Genomic DNA, 5,656 nt, shown 5'->3' on the forward strand with positions numbered 1-5,656 from the left:
AAAAAAAAAAAAAAAAAAAAAAAAAAAAAAAAAAAAAAAATAAAATAAAACACCAAATAATTGGATTAAAACATGAGCAAAAGATACGAATAGACATTTCTCAGAAGAAGGCATACAAATGATTAACAGGTAAATGAAAAATTGTTCCACATCACTAACCATCAGAGAAATGCAAATCAAAGCCACAGTGAAACATCATCTCACCCCAGTTAAAACAGCTTTATCAAAATGACAAAAAATAGCAGATGCCAGTGAGGACCTAAAGAAAGATGAACTCTCATACACTGTTTGGTGAGAATGTAAATTAGTACAAATATTATGGAGATTGGTATGGAGGTTCCTCAAAAATCTAAAAATAGAACTATTGTATGATCTAGCAATCCCACTGCTGGGTATATATCCAAAAGAAAGGAAATCAGTATATTAAAGAGATGTCTTCATGCCCATGTTTATTGCAGCACTATTCACAATAGTCAGCATATGGAATCAACCTGTGTCCATCAATGGATGGGTGGATAAAGAAAATGGGGTACATTTACACAATTAAATATTATTTGGCTATAAAGAAGAATTAACTCTTGTTTGCAACAACGTGGGTGGAATTGGAAGACGTTATATTAAGCAAAATAAGCTAGGCACAGAAAGATAAATATTATATATTCTCACGTATATGTGGGAGCTAAAAGATTGATCTCATGGAGATAAAGAGTAGAATTATGGTTACCAGACACTGATTAGGGTAATAGGGATGGGTGGGGAATAAAGAGGCATTGGTCAATGGGTACAAAAATACAGTTAGATGGAATAAAATCTAGTGTTTGGTAGCACAATAGGGCAATTATAGTTAATTTATTTTATATTTCAAAATTACTAGAAGACTGGAATTGGAATGTTTGTAACACAAATAAATGACAAGTATTTGAGGTAATAGATATCCCAATTACCCTGATTTGATCATTACACATTGTATGCTTGTATCAAAATATCATATTCTCTAGAAATATGTACAAGTATTTTACATCCCTAAAATGTAAAAATAAAAATTTAGTTTAAATTGTGTAAGCCAGCAAAATCATATCTATTACAATACACAGTTTTTATTATATACATCTTAATATCTGTAATATTTTTTCTTATTTTTGAGATGGAGGCTCGCACTGTTGCCCAGGCGGGAGTGGTGCGATCTCGGCTCACTGTGAGCTCCTTCTCCCGGGTTCACGCCATTCTTCTGCCTCAGCCTCCCAAGTAACTGGGATTACAGGCGACTGTCACCATGCCTGGCTAATGTTTTGTATTTTTAGTGGAGACGGGGTTTCACCGTGTTAGCCAGGATGGTCTCGATCTCCTGACCTCATGATCCACCCGCCTCAGCCTCCCAAGGTGCCGGGATTACAGGCATGAGCCACCGCGCCCGGCTTGCAATTTTTTTTTTTTTTTTTTTTTTTGAGATAGAGTCTCACTCTGTTCCCCAGGCTGGAGTGGTGCGATCTCGGCTCACTGCAAGCTCTGCCTCGCGGGTTCACGCCATTCTCTTGCCGCAGCCTCTGGAGTGACTGGGACTACAGGCACCCACCACGACGCCCGGCTAACTTTTTGTATTTGTAGTAGAGACAGGATTTCACCGTGTTAGCCAGGGTGGTCTAGATCTCCTGACCTCGTGATCCGCCCGCCTGGGCCTCCCAAAGTGCTGGGATTACAGGCGTGAGCCACCGTGCCATCTAGGCCTTAAATTTTTTAAAGATATCAGTGAGCACTGGCCTCTATGCACAGTATAAAGAAATTTTCACAACACTGGCATCTTTTAAGTTTTAAAATGTAATAGTAAGGAAATCATCCTATTAAAATCTACTTTAAGCACATTTTGTGAATGTGTCAGTCTGAAAAGGGAGGAAGGATAATGTCATACTGAGGAAAAGGCCCTATACTGCATTTCTGTCCGCTTTCAAATACACATTCTCAGAAAACTTCCAACAAAGGTTTTACCGTTTGGTTGACAAAAATGAATATAAGTAAAGAATATGAGAAAAAAGAAAGCACTTGAAGTCAGACACTAGGAAGCAAAGGAAAACAATAAGAAAAGACTCATTCAAAAACAAAATTTCAGCCAGTGCACAAATCTATCAGCAGAACAAATAATGCTTCTAAAGGTGGTGGTGTAGGCTGGTCTCTCTGTCTCGTTCCACTTCTGAATGAATCTATTCAGGTCTTCTGCCATTTCCTTTATGGGAGCCAACTGTTTCTAACTCTGCCCACCCAAATAACAGCTTTATTGGCTCTTTCTTATATTTCAACTCTGTACTATATTAAGCAAAACAAAACTTTATTCTTTGTGTGTTATGCTTTGATTTTGGTGCTTTACTTTCTGTTTTGTAAATAGCAGTGGCTTCTTTATGCTCCCATGGTTCGTTCTTTTTTCTTTTCTTTTCTTTTCTTTTCTTTTCTTTTCTTTTCTTTCTTTCTTTCTTTCTTTCTTTTTTTTTTAAGCTGGTTATAATCTTTAGGCTTCCATTTTTTTTTTCAAAATCAAGTCACACAATTTGCCAATCATCCACATTTTAAAACTTTTACGATTATTTTTGCATGACTGTATGCACTTCACCTGAGCCAGCTGTCTTAATCCTTTAGAGTGTGGCCATTTTCCGCTACTATACTTTTGGGTAATAACCATTGCCAATTTTATCCCACTAAGTAAATTCTTCATTTTATTGAAATTGTTTTTATAAAGCTTAAGTTACTCACATTTATACGTATAATCTCTTCTCCCTCCCCGTTCAGTCTGGTAGTCGTTTGAAACCCTATTAAGCTATTTGTTATCACAGTTTCTAAAACTGCTCCTGGTATTAGCTGTTCAACTTGTCATATAGTCCCTCTTCAACACAAGAGGCTAATTAAAAATTGGAGAATCCAATCAGAGACCTGAGAGGCACTTTCAGAGGGCATCTTGTGCCCTTGAGAAAAAACAACATTCTTACTCCTGGGTTCAATTCCCTGCCCCACTCCTTGCTGGCTGTTTGATGACCTTGAGCAAGTTATTTAATCCCTCTTTGCTTCACTTTTTTGTTTTGTTTTTAAAAATGAAATGAGAATAATTATGTTTGTGTTATAGGACTGTCATGAAGGTGAAAGTAGTAGCTATCAGTGATTAGAACAGTTCATAACACATACTAGACCTTGATAAATGTTAGCTAATATTTTTAAAATAAATGTTTTATTTTAGAATAGTTGTAGATTTACAGTAAAGTTTCAAAGATAGTGCAGAGGGTTTGCATGTATCCACATCCAGTTTCCCCTATTGGTAACATCTTAAATTAGTATGGTATATTTGTTGCAACAAATGAACGAATACTGATATGCTAACTAATAGTTTTAACCCAATGTCCTTTTTCTGTTCCAGGATCCCACCCAGAATGCCACATGACATTCAGAATTCTTGTCTCCTTAGACTCCTCCAGACTGACAATTTCTCAAACTTTGTTTTTGATGACCTTGACAATTTTGAGGTGGTATGATAATTTGTGAAGTGTTTCTCATGCTTAACCTGGAGTTACAAGGTAGGAGAAAAAGACCAAAGATGTGAAGGGCCATTCTCATAACATCATGTCAAGGGTAATGCTATTTCCATGAATTATCATCGATGATGTTAACCTTGATGTCCTGGCTGAGGTCGTTTATTAGGTTTTTTCTCTACAAAGTTACTCCCCACCCCGTACCTTTCCTGACTGTGTTTTTGGGAAGGAAGTCACTATGTGCAGCTCACACGTAAGGTATGGGAAGTTACACTCCAACATCCTTTGGCAGGGTAGTATCTATTCATACATACATAACTTGAAATTTTTCTGTATGGGAAATTTTCTACCTCATTAATTTATTTATTTAGTCATTTGCTTTCCTCAGTAATGACTTATGAATGTTTATCCTTTGGGTTGTATTCCAAATGTAGTATAATATTTATTTATTTTATTGTTCAGTCAGTTGCCCTAGCTTTGATATTTGAGAAGTCTTTTAATTGGCTCTGTGTCTCCTCAATATACCCCCTTATTGGATTTTTCTTTTTTATTTTCTGACACTACAGATGCTTCAGGCTCATTCATCTTGCATATTACCTGACCCTGCCCTAGAAGCAGCCAATTTTCCAAGGAGCCCTGATTCCCTTTCCTGGAGAATGGTTGAACATGCTCTTTGCTACTGGAGTATCTTTTGTTTCTAGGCCCTCTCAGTGGACAGATTTAAGAAATAACCCATGTATACGCACATATATATACACAAAATTACTTCTTTATCTATTTGTGTCTTCATTAAGGTAAACATGAGTTCACACTAATATTTCCCACTCTAATCCAGTACCACATGGTTCCTTCTAGTCTGCTAATATTTTATTAGCTATTCATTCATTCACTTATTGATTCATTCAACAAATTTTGTTGAGTGTCTGTTATATGCCAGGCCCTGTGCTCAGCACTAAGGATTAGAGATCCTGGCGGATACTATCCCTACTCTCATGTAGCTTAGAATCCATTTACACGTTACATTTTTACTTTAGCTCTTTGGTACTACCAAGGAATGACATCAATCACAACAGCCTATTTCCATATCCCTCTGCATTTTCCCACCATAGTCCATTCTCCCACTTCCAAGACTGCATTACCTTCTATTGATCATCTGTTTTCCTCTCTACCCTCGTTTCTCCTCTGTCAGCTCTTTTCCCTGTGGGGTTTTCACCTTTCATTAAAACACTACAGCAGAAGAGTGGCTTAGATGCTAAATAAGAGTATTATACCCCCTATTTGTGTTGCACATTTGAAAGCTCTTTCACATCTCATTTTTGAGTATAGAATTATGTAAAGAATGATAGGGTATTACCAAGGTGCTTTGTTTAGGGTGGCATCTTATAATTGCCGCTCACATATAAATTCGTATGGGATTTGTCGTCACCTACTGCTATCTGGAATTAGAGGCCCTGTGTTAGTGTCTTAGGAAGACAATCGCTACTGATGCAAAACTGTACAGTACCTCTGATTTTAATGCTTTTCTTTTCTGTTTACTGAAAATATTTTCATGTTTTTAATGCTTTAATGATTTTAATGCTTTTCTTTGCTGTTCATTGAAAATCTATCGTTATATCTCCTTCACTCTGAAGATCATTATAGTTGCCTGTCGTCTTTTTTCTTGAGTAAACGTTCTAGAAATTTATCAATTTTAGTAGTCTTTCTTATTTTTTTTTCATTTTATTATTATACTTTAAGTTCTAGGGTACATGTGCATAATGTGCAGGTTTGTTACATATGTATATTTGTGCCATGTTGGTGTGCTGCACCCATCAACTCGTCAGCACCCATCAATTCATCATTTATATCATGTATAACTCCCCAGTGCAATCCCTCCCCCCTCCCCCCTCCCCATGGTAGGCCCCAGTGTGTGATGTCTTCCTGAGTCCAAGTGATCTCATTGTTCAGTTCCCACCTATGAGTGAGAACATGCGGTGTTTGGTTTTCTGTTCTTGCTATAGTTTGCTAAGAATGATGGTTTCCAGCTCCATCATGTCCCTACAAAGGACACAAACACATCCTTTTTTATGGCTGCGTAGTATTCCATGGTGTATATGTGCCACATTTTCTTAATCCAGTCTGTCACAGATGGACATTTGGGTTGATTCCAA

This window comes from Rhinopithecus bieti, unplaced genomic scaffold, assembly GCF_001698545.2.
Source record: "Rhinopithecus bieti isolate Rb0 unplaced genomic scaffold, ASM169854v2 scaffold_3040, whole genome shotgun sequence".
NCBI lineage: Eukaryota > Metazoa > Chordata > Mammalia > Primates > Cercopithecidae > Rhinopithecus > Rhinopithecus bieti.